At 44.5% G+C, this 14,338-nt stretch overlaps 1 protein-coding gene across 2 annotated transcripts in view; it reads left to right on the top strand.

Annotated features, from left to right (window-relative positions):
- The first annotated feature begins 3,853 nt into the window (after positions 1 to 3,853).
- TNPO2 (transportin 2) overlaps positions 3,854 to 14,338 on the top strand; it is a 120,683-nt gene continuing 110,198 nt past the window's right edge. The window contains exon 1 of one of the 2 annotated variants that reach the window (XM_069604115.1): positions 3,854 to 4,049. The gene's annotated coding sequence lies outside the window, so the exon portion shown is untranslated. The remainder of the gene's footprint in view (positions 4,050 to 14,338) is intronic. The other variant, XM_069604114.1, reaches the window with a different exon arrangement.

The following is a 14,338-nucleotide window of genomic DNA, read 5'->3' as shown; positions in this document are numbered from 1 at the left end:
AGTACTGGCAGAAGTTTCAAGTGTGTACCATGGGATAATCCTTAATCATTCTTACAGTTCAATGGACTGCAGAATTAAAGTCGCTGCTAATATATTTCCTGACTCCAGTATCTCATGCAAAATAAGCTGTGCTAAAACAAAATCCAATGCAATAGTAGTTAACGTGCTTGGTCTTATTCTATCAAGGATAGTGCCCATGTTCTGACTGGGCAAAACTCTTAGGTTTTTCTCCATTGGAAGCGATGCCTCCAACAAGGGTAACAAAACTATTCCCATTGGTAATAAAATATTTTGATATTGACAATGGGGTGAAAGATTGTTTGCTTGATTTCTATGAAAATGGTGATGAAACCGCAGTTGTGATTTCCACCCAAATACAGGAGAAGCTACAATATTGTGCCCTCAATTTAAATCGGGTTACTTCATATAGTGCAGATAATGCTAGTGTACATTATAGAAGACATAATAGTGTGTTTACCATACTGCAAAAAGAAAAGACTGGCCAGATAATTCATGGCAACAGCTTAGCCCATCTCCTACACAGCACAGCACTGGGAGAATGAAGTTTGATGTTGAGAATCTAGTGACCAAAGATTATAGTAATTTCTCCTGTTCGGCCAAGTGTAGGCAAGAACTAATTGGGATGTGTGAGTTTGCTCAGGTTGAGTGGCGAGAACTTCCACGGCATGTACCAACGAGATGGTTCAGCCTTTTTACAGCCATTGAGCACCTGCTGTCCAACCGGCCGTCAGTGCACTCCTATTTTCTTTCTGTTGGAGGAGAAACATGCCCTTGTTTTTTGTGCCAAATATTTGAAGGCTACAGCATAGGTGGTGGTGAGCATGATGCAAGGAAAGTGACAAAAGCGGAGATCATGCTTTCTTTTCTGTACAATGTGGTGAAAGTTTTCCACAAAACAATTCTCATATTGGGGCGGAGGGACATAAATATTACTGAAAATTTTGATGTTTTTTGTCTATTTCTAAAGAAAATGTCCAGGCGTCAAAAAGAATGTTTTCTTTTGTTTAAAGCAAACAACGATTTGAAATGTGTAGGTGATGAGGTGAGAAAGGCTGTTGTGAAGGACGTGACTGCTTTCTATTATTCAGTTATAATATACTTTGGCAAGCGGGTTGATCTATCTGAAAAGGGACGACTTCAGTGCTCATCACTGTTTTCACTTAATAGACCTATGTATTTTGCTGAAATAATAACATTGCTTCAATCTTTTCTAGCTCTGTTAGTAGATGTTAATCTGTTATATAAATAATTCTGCTTTGTAGAAAGCATTATACATATTTGAACTTCTTCAAATGACAAAGGAACTATCCAAAAATGGATACAGCTCCTGAATGCCTTACCATGAAGGAAAACAGTTCACCAAGATTGGAAGCTTTGTGCTTTCAATACCTGGATCACATGCACATGTGGAGAGAGTATTTTCTCTTGTTTCCTTTGCCTGGAGTGACACCAGGAACCACTGTGAAGCTAACACAATTAAGGCTGTGCTTCAAATGAAATATAATTTTCAGATGAGCTGTACTGATTTTTGTGCAAAGTGCTCTAAATATAAGAAGTTATTGCTTTCAGCAAAAAGTCAAAAAAGAACAAGTTCAAAATATGCAATTAATTATTACTTCGATGGAGAAACTGTTTTGGTTATAAACTGACATTGATAATGCCATCCATGTTTCCATCAATGGAATTGTAATCAGCATAGTGCTGTACTAAAACAAATCTTGGCCTACATATTAACGATGACTTGAGATATGTTTGACTTGTCTTTTTAGAATGACCAACAATATCAAGATAGCAAAATGCTATACTAGTGAGCTCAGCAACAACATGGCAAGCTTCAGACTATGTGTTTGAGTGTCATTGTTGTGATGTAGGTAAGCTTTGTTTACATACATACAGGTATGGGTCCCAGCTTCTCTTAGTCATATACAAGGAGACAGAGCACCCACCGGCCATTGTCACACCACCAGCTCACTCAGGCCCCTGACTCACACTCACAGAACGCTCAATAGCAAACACTCATCGACATTCTCCTGAGCTGTCAGTCATTCCAAATACCAACATTCTCTAAGGATGCATGGTAACAGGACAGGAAATGTAAACATCACAGCAGTCATATGTAAACAAAAGCATAGCTCTCAACCATTTCTGTCGCAAAGGCGGGTGAAAACATCCGATTTTGTTTTTGGTGGGTGAGAGCCCATTGAAATGAATGGGCGTGCAGGAGGCTTGGCGGGTGAGTCAGCTCTTTACAAGGCGGGTGACACCCACCAAAAGCGTGTGAGTTGAGAGCTAGGTAAAAGTATCCATATGTTGGCGCGAACAAATAGCGCTGAATAAAATGTTGCGCGTGCTACAAACCATTTTTGAGCACCCGCGCAGAAAGTGTCCTGCGAAGCCATTTTGAAAAATTGGCCTCCCTATAAACTAAGTGTAGCTACTTTACAGCAGTCTGTGCACAGTTTAACATAGTAGCAGACGGTGGCTGAAATTATTTCCACAAGTGTGGAACAGAGGTATAGATAAATAATAGGTATGATGATTATTTTTCCACCACAAAGTCCCCTAGGCTTGCACCATGCTTCTTATCCCTAGACACCTGTGGATCAAGGCCACTAGCCCCCTCTCCTGCCCCTACTTCAGGCGCTTCCGCCTCCTCGATCCAGATTAGCTGTATGCTCTGTGCGGCACAATTTTATGTGGAACTAGGGGTAGTTCGGGCTCCGCGATCACGAACCACTCTCTGCTTGTAGGGGTGTATGGTTGTGGCAGGCCTCGCGTGTTGCTTCCCTTGTCCTCTTCACCAAGTTACGCGCTTCGTTGAGGTTGGGAAGGACATGGATTGGCGCAAGCCGAAAAGTGGCTCACAGGGCGCCCTAGCCTGGCCACACTTCCCAGGTAAATAACTTCACAGGCAGGTGAGTTCACTCTAGCCTATCCAAGACAAGTGCTGTGTTGGAAGTGCGAACGTGTGCCTAATGCAAGTGACAACACTCTAAAAGACGGTGAGCCGAGTTTGGAAGGTACGCAAGGCAACAACACACTCAGCCAAGCCACTGATTTACCAGTAAACCATTTTGTAAAGTTGACTACACTACTTGAGCTGACATTAAGCTTGGAAGGCAACGTCGTGGAAGTAATATTGGTTATTTCCATCTTTGCCTTTATGTAATCAAATACAAGTTTGCTTTATTCGATTAACGAATAATAAAAACGTGGCCTTAGATCTCCAATTCGTATTTCCTATATTACACGTCTTCTCTAGAAGGAGAAAAAGACAGTACAAAGGGGGCATAGGCAGTGAAGAGGGACTTTTGTGCGAGTGCTCTACCCTGTAAAGGCGGGGGCAGCCATCTTACAAGGGTTTTGGCTTCCGCCTATTGAGTGCGATGATGAGGAAGAAACTGAAAATGGACTACAATGGAAAGGAAACCCCTTTGATGATTATAGCGGGCGGCCATCTTCGAAATCTCCCGATTTCCTTTATTTCCAATTAATAATATCCAATAAATGGCTAATAAAAATAATGCAAACTGTGTATTCCAATGCCTACGCAAGAGCTTTTTCATGTTGTTAATAAAAGTATGCAATATATTGTGATACACTTTCTTGTATATATTTAAATTGATAGAATTAAATGAAATGGTAGAATTCAATAATAGCAAACATGTTATTTAGTTGAGTATTCTATTGTTTTTGCGGTCGTTCACCCATGTACAAAGTGTATTTGGCTCTTTAAAGATGGCCGCTAGACTTTGATGCCGCACTTTTCAGCTTAACCTTTTCTTTATCTTTTATGTCTATGTCGTATCCTGCGCACTTTGTCGGGTGTGCCGGCTTCCTGCAGGGTCTTTTGGTCACGTGGATCCCGGCACGACTAGACGACCCTTACCATTGGTCATCCTGAATTTTAAACGTCTGAGGGTACGGTGGCCGCGCGAGGGCAGAAGAGTGTGGCGTGCCTTAGACCCTCCTTCCTGTGAGCGCGCGCGGCCGGCGGAGGCAGACACTTCCCGCCCGAGGCCCGGCAGGTACCGAGGGAAAAGGAAGGGTTTTGTTCCCAACGAGCTCGAAGGAAGTGGGCTGAGGCCGTAGAGTTCCAGTGGGTCAGATCTCGAGCGCATAAGGGGATTCCCAAAGCAGCAGTGAGAGGAGAGGAGAGGAGAGCAGGGGAGAGTTGGTCTGGACTTGTGAGAGGGTTTTGGCGGTGGGGATCCTGGAGTTCAAGGTTGGCTGAATAGTTCAGAGATTAAAGCTTAAGGTTTCTGGATGGCAATGGTGGGTGAAAGGACTGTCTATGGTGTCCCAATGTTTGGTTAGATTGAGGTCCGGGTCCCTAGGGCTGGGTCCAATGGGAGGGGTCGTGGGTGGGCCTAGCAGGAAGCTAAATCGCATTGCCTGGTGCTTTTAGCGGGGGTATGGCCGATGCTGGGGAGAGTCGTTATTGATGGGGTGTGGTAGGGTGAGCTGTCGGTGGGACCGTAGCATGTTTGCTGGAAATGGGTGCCAGGCGTTGGGGATGGAGGGGTCGTCACCCAAGTGGTGTCACCCAAGTGGTGTCGGAGACGTGTTTCGGGGTTGGTGGAGGAAGTGGTCAAGGCGCCCGAGGCCCACAAGTGGTTGGTGGCATAGTCCTTATATGGGCAATTCATGGAGACCCCTGCCTGCATACAGGGACTAGTAGTGGGGTTCAGTGGGTGAGATTGGAGAGGAGGCTGTCGGTAATACTGGGCCGAAAGGGCATGGGTATAGTTTGGCTCGCTCGGTGCATAGTTCAACATAACCAGTGTCCCTGTGAGCTGTATTTGGGGTGTAGAGTCTGCAGTTTAAAATACTCCTTAACGGATGACATCCCAGCTTGCCTCTTTTGTGGTGAACAGCTACTGTATTCTAGGAATATCAATATTTAGGCTCTGTTGTGTTCTACATGCTGCCTTTTACATGGCTTCACGTAATTACGGTATTGACCAAGAAAGTAAGTCTGGCTGGGGTCTGCTGTGTGCCAGTGGAGGGAGACTGCCCCCACCCCTACTTAGTCGTCTCCTAGTTCTTTAAGATGTTTCTTTACTGCCCCTTATTTGTGGCACTCGCTGTGACCGTGAAGGCATGCACAGACTATTGGTAGTGAAATGTGATTGAGTAACCAGGGCGTTGGTGAATGTGTTCATTCTGGACATTTTCTGCCCCTTTACATCGTTCATTGGGCTTGTAAACGATATTCTTGTTAGGGTGCAACTCGTTTCGTTTGCATCAACTTCACAAGTGCTGCAGTTTTTTCTACTTTGGAAGTGGGTGTCTGGTATGCAACGGTTTGTGTCAGTCAAGTAAAAGTACAGTGAAGAGGATTTCGATGGAGTCATGCATTTGCACTGCAGAACCATCTCAAGACTAAAATCTCGTGCTGGTGTGAGGGGAATCCAGATTGTGAATGCATTACACAGGAAGTAGATACTTCGGATCCTGATGCATGATTATATCCAACATCTTTGGTGTCTTGGAACTAGTGGTTTTAATGATACTTCTAATAAAGATGTTTTAATTGCCTTTACTATTGTTTGCTTATAGAAACCCTAATGTGTGATGCCCCGATTATGGATGGCTATGTGGGGTTTGCAATAGGGCTGAAAGAGGCTGCCCCTGTGGTGGCTTTCTAACAGCCATCGAAACTACAGACATGTTAATTATGCTCCTATGTTGGGAGAGGTCTGATCCAGGCGAGTTTACAAATTCTTATTCAACTTTTACCTTACACCTGAAGGTGTAAGCTTGAATGTTCTTCTGCTGGATTTCTCCTACTCGCGGGGGGGGGGGAAACCCCTGAGGAAGGGGTTTATGTGATAGTTGTGGGAGACTTTGACGCTGAATGCCTCAAGCATTCATGGTACCAGAAACAAGCTAGGTTAGGGGTGTCAGTAAAGAAACTCCAAAATGGGAGCCAGATTCGTCAAGAACTTTGGTCCTGGGATCTGATATGCGGTAGTTGTTACATCGCGATCACTAATGTTGGGTTATCAGAATAGGCCTCAATCAAGACTTACCCATTGGGCCATTTAGAAACCCACACCTACCTTGATAAAGACCCTTGTGGGGTCCAAATTCTTGTCTGTACTTCGAGCAGCAGTAAAAACCCAATGCCAAACACTTGGCTAGAGAACTCATTATTCATTGTGACACAGCACTCGAGTATCTGAGACTAGTTATAAGCCTGATATGCAGGGCCAATCTCAGGAGATTCCCACAACAATTTCTTTTCGCTATTCATTTCAGGCTTTTGAGCACTGTCCCATGGCAATCTTACAACTGGCAGCTCAACGTATCATTGCAAATCGGGCCTGTTCAGTATTCATGTTCCTTGTGCTCTCACCACCTTTTTGATAATCTTTCGCAATCCCTATTGCCTTTTTTGTGTCCTCGGATATTCTGCTGAGGGGTGGTACTTTTGAGGTGCGGTTTAGTCTCCTAAGGGGCCACAGTGTCCACTGGCAATATAGATTTGCAAGGCAATTTCATTGAATCGGAGCTTAAGGAAGATATGCCTTGACTATGTTCCCCCGAGTACTTTGGCCCAACTATTTCCTCAACTTTGGCTATGCTATGCAAGGTCTCTGTCAAATGGTGTACATATGGACACCCATGCTTAGGACAGTGCAGTAAGGGTCCGCAAGAAAGAGCAGAAGCTTAATATAAGAGGGCTGAACAAACACAGCCACTCCTGTGGTGTGCTTTGTGTTTTTTTTTTTTTTTTTTTTTTTTTTTTTTCTTTTTGCTGAGGTGTGCATATACGACAAAATAGGAAAAAACTGCATTGGAGGGCATATGTCTAAAAACGATGAAGAAAGATGCTGGGATGCTTGCTAGTGTCGATCCCTGTAAACCTTTGGCGGCTTATTGGGTCAAATGGGACTGACCTGTTCTTGCAGGTGCATATCATTATCGAAGTAAAGTTGGACTGACCCCTTTGAAAGACTTTACAAAGCTGACAAAAGGTGTAAAGCGGACCATAAGGTCTCATGGCAGGGTGCTCCTCACCTGGGACCTGGAACCTGCTTACTCATTGCTTCTAGTAAGAGTCCGAATGATCCGGCCTTGATGGCTTGTCAATCATGACTTTAAAATCAGACTATTTTGTGGGCAAAGATCAGCTTGGCCCTCTTTGTGAATGTACTAAGAGTAAGCTCCCTCAATCCTGGAAACTGGCAACAGTGGTGGGGATTTTTAAAGAAGGGGATATATTCCCGCTCCTCAACTATAGGCTGATATTCTTACTGGATGCAAGTTGTAAAATATTTTCTGAGCTGTTCCTTCAGGGTCTGCTGACTTGGGCTCAAAACCTGGGAAATATCGACTATTTTCAATCTGGTTTGGGAAATCTCGACTATTTTCAAATCTGGTTTCAAAAAAGGAGTGGGGACTGGTCTAGACAGCTTTTTGGTAAACCTACTAGATACCCAGGCTCGGGCCCAAAAGCAGGCAGCTGGCATTTCTGGGTGTCTGTGCGGCTTTCGACTGTGTAAACTGGAAGCTTTTATGGGCGAAGTTAGCAAAACATGGGCCTCAGAGTGCTCTAATAGATATTATCTTAGCACTATACAGCGATAAAAAGATCAGGGTCAGGCTTGATGCCAGTGGGTCCTTTACAGCCTGGATTTCCACAATCTGGGGGTCTGATAAGAATGCGTCCTGGCACGGTTTTTAATTTCTATATAATGGCTATGTGCCTTTGTTGGCAAGGCGTCTGCACGAACCCCCACTCTTAGGCTCGATTAAGATACAATTCCGAACTATGTGGACTACGTCATTATTTTTGATAAAACCCTGATGGGATTCCAACAGCGGGCGTTGGGCAGTTAAAACCTTTTCTTCGAGTCTGTACCTCAAATTAAATGGGGTGAAATCAAAGGTCCTTATCTTATGAAGCAAAGCCCAAATGGAAAACCCACACATGGCCAGTGCAAGGTTGTGCTTTAGAAGTAGTAAAGGAATTTTAAATCTTTGGGTATCGGTGTCATCAAACAAATGTAAAGGTGAAACCTACAGGAAATTTAGAACCCCCTTTTTAGCTTCGGCATCCCAGCTGCAATTGTTTGATAAGTTTGGCCGCCTCTCAACGCTGCCCATGCTGAAACTGTACAGGCATAAAATCTTTCCAGGTACAATTTTTGGCATGTAAAACTTGGGAGTTGCCATAGATTGCTCAACACTAGAGGCTCTCCTTTGGAGAAAGGCCCTGCACTTTCACCCAATTCACTTAAGAATGCGGTTGTGATGCACAAACCGGGTCTATTAACTGTTCGTTCTTTGGTCGATTGGAAAATGCTACAAAATGATTCTCTAATCCTGGCTCCCCCACATGCATCATTGTATATAATACTGGATTAACTCTTTTGATGCGGAACTGGTTGGTAATCCCACCAAGGCGCAAAGTAAGCTACACACTAATGAATGGCTGAAAAACAGGTCGATTCTAATGAATTACCGAGGTTTCAATGACCATTTCGAATAAAATATAAAAAGCTGCAACATATCTTTTTATCTGAAAAATCACTAATCTAGGGATTTCCGAAAGAAGGCCATGAGATTAAGATTTAACCTGTATTTGACAAAGGAGGTTCAAATGCCTGGATCCCAGTTTAAGAGTATGTAGTTACTGTAACCGGGTGCAGGAGATATTAAAACGCTTGTGTGGAATACCCCAAGATTAACCACCTCCTAGTTGAGAAGTTGGGTGGACATATCCTTAATCTGGGAGATATACCTGTGGACCACTTATGGAGTCTTATCTTAAATTTAAATGAAATGGGTCTTTTAATTGCAACCTTTGAATTTTTTAGAAAATATTGTCTTCTGATTTGTGACTTAATATGTAATTTCTTATTCTCCCTTTTAAACTTGTCTAAAGTTGTACTGTAAAATGAAATGAAGTCTAAATTTTAAAATGTTAATGTACATTGTTTTTGACCGGTTTTAAACATTAACCAAATGCACAATAAATAATTGAATTGAGTCCAGATTGTCCAAAGGTTCCAATCCTGGTTGGCGGTCCAAGGTAGTTGGGCTGCACATAGTGTCAAAGACTGCTAATGGTGTGTAGTAATAGCACACAACGTTAGTATTTCATGGTTGACGCGATCCAGTTTTATTGGCTTGAAAACATAATTTAGTCGCTTATCTTGTTGCAATGCAGATGCACCGATTTGCAAAGCATGTTACTCTAGCGGAAAGTACTGTTGCTTTAATGCAGTGTTCATGTGTTTCCCTTTCCTCTAACCTAACTTTAAGGTTTCATCAAAGGAGTGAATACTGTAGAGGATACTAATTCCATTAGTGGGTAGACGGTGTTCCCGGTTTTTCCTATGCTTTGTGCTGGTTATGGTTTAGTCGCTTGTAGAAGACTGCGAAGACTGATTTGAAGATTGAACTTTAAGACCTGCTGTGACTGGGGTCCCCCACCCCTCATTGGAAACTACAATACTGACACTTATCTCACTATATCACGCCATCCAGGCTTGGATGGCTTTCCAGCATCTCAGCCTCAATGATGAAATGACACTCTGGTGGTTGGCTCAAAAAGCTTAGCCAATCCTACAAATCTTTCATCATTGAGGGGATCACCATGCCGCATGCCAGAATGTCAGAACTCTGGGAATCTACCTGGATGCTGTTCTCCAGGCAGGTCAACACAAACGTCCCCCTGCAGCCCACACCTCAAAATTAACTCATGCAGACCATTCTTGACCTCAGAAAGCTGCATCATCATTGCTAGAGCTATCTCATAGGATGGAGGCTGGACTAGTAATGCCTTATTCGCAGGAACCTTGGCTCGCAATATCAAAAAACTGATGAAAATAATGCCCTCCGAGCAAAACTCATCCCAAGTGTGAGCACATCTCAACAGCAAGTGCACACTGGCTACATATCGGGCAGCGCATCATCTTTGAATCCTTAGCCATCACGCACAGATGTCTCTTGAATACAGTGCTTAAGTATCACACTCAAAAATTCTCAAGTTCAGTGTACCAGGCCAATCCGCTCAGCGTATTCACTGATTGTCTATCCCAAGATTCAGGAGAAAGATTGGTGGTCGGGTGTGCAGCTTTCCGGTAATTGCCGCTAAGAGTTGAGACGCTTTACCCTTGCAACTGAAAACGTAACAATTACATTGGACCTTATGGAAACCTCAAGACAACTTTTCTCTTCGAACATGACGCTAATGCGAGTGTTTTGAAATACCATAGGCTCCCTTGAAATTTACTAAATGCCCAAGTACCCTTCAATATGTTCTCAACATCCTATCAACGGAATATGTAACCAGCGCCTTGATGACTCGGTGCTTAATGCGCTTAACAAATGGAAAAATATATCAACTGGACTTTCTTCTACCCTGGTTAGACCAAAAAGGTGGGTACTGTTTGTTGCTGGTACCACCAGTTATGCTGCATGCATTGGCTCCTGTGACATCTGGAAGACCTATTGTGCTGGTCCCAGCCATGCAGGGGAGTTTACGTTGACCTACATTCACCAGCTGCTGACTGGAGACCTCCAGGTCCTTACAACTGATCGAAGAACCAGCCCCATGATACTCAATTTACCTACTGAAAGGACTAGTCGGACTTCCCGTGTGGGCATGTTTCACTGCCAGAACCACAACACCCCGTGACCAGTCGACTGCACCTGTGTTTCAACAATTACTTTTTACTGTCTTTGAGAGAAATTAATATATGGAGGACACAGTCCGGAATCCACTTAAAATCGTGGATTACACAATTTAAAAACAAACCTTCCCCATCCTGATTTGGCAGCAATCGCCAGTCCTACACATGTTCAATTTCTGGCTACAAGCCGGCTTCAGTAATTCATAGAATCGCACTGTAGTTTAAGAAATCTGGTCTTTAACCACACTGAGGTGAACCATTGTCGGAGAATCTGCTTTGTGGTTTTGTAATGTTAAAGGATATTTATACCATGCAGTGTCGCCACTGGAGTGGTCCTATAGCAGCTCTGCAAGGCAAGAGGGTAGGGTAAGCTAGTAGGACAAAGGGGGAGAAAGAGCATGAGATGTGATGTTGGCAGCTTCATTTTGGTTTACTCTGTTCGCTGGTGTATTTTTCGGTTGGTATCCATGTGCTGTTGTGAGGCTGTGTGGTTTTTGTTGCTGGAAGTGCTTGCGGATTGTGCTTTAGAGGTATGGTTGTGTTAAGGTTAGGGCTTGAGAGGTGCATGCAGAGGGATGAGTTTAAAAAATGTGTAGGGTTGAGTGTAGTCATTGCTATCTAGGCGGGACCCATAATATCTACAATTCCGTCTAGATGTGATGCAAGCTAATATTCATATTCCTGTCTAGATGTGGCGATGTCTACTATTCATATTCCTGTCTCAGAAGATCACCTCTAGGGCACTCTGTTAGTGATGCTGGCCCTTTAGGCGGCTATCGATAATCTGGGCCACCAGATCATCCTGGGAAGACTCACTTAATGACCAGCATTGCCTCAATGACCCTGTTCCTTTTAAATTAGTTTGCAGGCCACCTCTGGAGTCGCCAACGCCCCCTTTTTAAATGTTACCTCTTCTCCCCCCCCCCCCCCCCCCCCCCCCACCATCATGACCCTTCTACTTTAACAGTGGTTGCAACTGCTGTACAGGTGTCACACGGCTGTACTTCAAACCGTGCAGGGTGGTGGGCTTTCTCTTGATAACGTTTGAGTCCTGCCCGAGGAAGAACGTGTTTTCAGGTCAAGTGCTTGCATTCGGAACTTTTTCCCACTGGTATTTGAACACAATACCTTAAACTCCTGTAAACCTTTTAGAAAATCCTAAATTGTCTAGTTGGCCAAGTTTCTTAACTTGGCTGGCTGTTACTATATAGCGCTTTAATGCCTTTGTGCCCCAGTACTTTAAACATGAACATCCCAGCTGGTCCTTTCACCTGAAACCGATAATCCATGCCCAGGGTCTCGCAATCCCCTGAATCCCACTGCAGAAATGTCTGACCCTAACTTGTGGGAGCCACCTGACCGCTCTGGTTTGTAACTGCTGAAGATACGAATCACGAGGTATCTGAATTGCAGCTTGTTGGGTTCCTGAGCATTTGATAGTTCTGTAGGTCCATGCGTGATGCTGGTTGCTAGTGTTGGGCAGAAAGCCAGTTTCATCACATGCACTTTTTAGTGGCTTTCTTATTTCTCAGACCCGTGCTTAATGTAAGTCTAGACTGAGCGTCTAGCACTGTCTTGTGCTCCACCAAGTGTCCTTATGACTCCTAAGGCAGTTACCCCATAGTCACAGGTGGTGTCCTCCATATTAGTGCAGCTAAGTCATTGACTAATTTTCACTTGTGTAAAATGGTTCCACTGGGTGGAATTGATGTTACATACACCTAGTGGGGGCCGAAGGGGGGGGGGGGTCCCTGGCTATCCCTTGGCAGTGAGGAGCCAGCCCTCTTTGGCCACTGGGTGTGTCCTAAGACTCGGGATTATAATCTGCCTGAAAGCAGTTCTGAACCCAAGATGCCTGTCTGGGACTGTGTATTGCTGCTTTGAGGCCGTTCCTGTATACCCGGAGGAAATGGTGTGCTATTGACTCACCACCCCACTGTTTGAATTTAGATTGGCGTGTGGTGTTTGCTGACGGTTTCCAGGGGGAGAAAAAAACAGACCATGGCTATCGGAGCATGTCCTGTGGAAGGCATGCTGTTTGAGGAAAGACCAAACTTCATCAGATGGCAAAGCTGTATCTCTTCAAAGCCCAGAAAGAACCCTCTGCATTTCTCCTTACCTGATTTCCAGTAGCAACTGGATCACCGCTCCTGCTTGAAGGCCTGGTCTCCCTGAAGCTCCTGGCTGTGCCGGGCGTCACTGGATGCAGAAGGGTTCTCCCCCCCCCCACCCCCACTTTGCTGCGAGTACTTTAACCGACTTGAGAATCTTGTCCACAAGACACTGGCCATATGCAGTGGCTCTGTTCCACCATCACCAGAGAAGCTCCAGAGGCTGTCCTACCTATTGTTCCTGTGACCGTACTGCTAACGCTTCCTCCAAGTCATTCTTCTGTGGCTGGCTACTCTCGGTTGTATTTTAGTAAGCATCTGCTATTTGTTGGGGTCTTGCCCAGCAGACTTCCTCCTCAAAAGCTGGATCCTGTGCCATTGTTGGAGTCTTCAGTGGTTGCTAATGAACCCGCTGAGAAAACGGGCGCTGGAATCATGCAGAACTGCTCCCAGGGTGCTGCGCTGCTGGTCTTTAACTATTGAGGGTCACTGTGCAGCTGAACTCTAGGCACTGCTCCTTGGGGCACTTTGGCAGACAGAGGTACGTACCTCTGTGCTAGAGGCTGCCCAAGGGCGCAATGGTGGTCTCTTGTGAATTTGCCTACCTGAACATTTAACCTACTAGTTAGTGCGTTTTTTTTTTTTTAGATCTAAAGAGCCAAGTGATACTACTGGCAACATTGTGCCGTCTATTTTTACAAAGTTCTACTTATCTATTGCATTTTCGTTAATTTAAAGTTTGTATTTATATACAGTGTGGTAACTTCTCATTTGGCATCAAAGAGTGCTGTCCCTGTAAACCATCTCCTTTAGTGGGGCTTGGGCGGCTCTGCCAGGACTGCCACTTAGAGAGTTTGGGGGAATCGCTAGCAGTACCCAATACTGGAAGATGTACCGTGGGACCCGGGCCGCAGGACCTTACGGAAAATCTCCAGTACGCGATAGTCCTGCTACACCAGCACAATTTCTACTAACTGCACAGTGTATTGTCAATTCTTTACTGGCTTATTTTATTGTAAAGAAGTCTTGTACTGCATTTGACCAGTGACTCCCATTTGCTGTCACTCAGCAGTGGCAGTACTTGACCCAGTGAACCAAATGATGGCATGCTTCAACATTTAATGTATAGAGAATGTTCTATAAAAATGCAATAAATAATTTTGTGCTGCGAAACTTGCATTTTTTTAATGATGCAAAATGATGTCCCTATCTTGGAGGGTCTGAGAATATTGTTTCAGGGTGATGTAGTCAGTAGTACCCTTGCCCTCTGCAACCACCCTCGTGATAGCATGGCCGTGACTATGGATCCCTTCCTATGGTACAAGCGGGGGAATCATGGGTAACTAGAGTACCACTAACTACCCTTTCTCATCTGCACCCATAGCGGTACTGTAGTTCCCTCGTTTTCTAGTGTCCGGAGAGCTGTGTACCAGCAGTGACCGTGATGACGAGTCCGTAGCTTGTTCGCAGGCGGGAGGTGCAACATGTGCTCCAGTATCACTTTGTCTCCTTATTAACTTGGTACCTGGCAGCTTGGATTTGCACCACAATGAGTCG

Source organism: Ambystoma mexicanum, chromosome 3q (genome assembly GCF_040938575.1).
Source record: "Ambystoma mexicanum isolate Mex_15411 chromosome 3q, UKY_AmexF1_1, whole genome shotgun sequence".
Lineage (NCBI taxonomy): Eukaryota > Metazoa > Chordata > Amphibia > Caudata > Ambystomatidae > Ambystoma > Ambystoma mexicanum.
The sequence above is the reverse complement of the archived record's forward strand: the minus strand, read 5'-3'. Positions and strand labels throughout refer to the sequence as shown.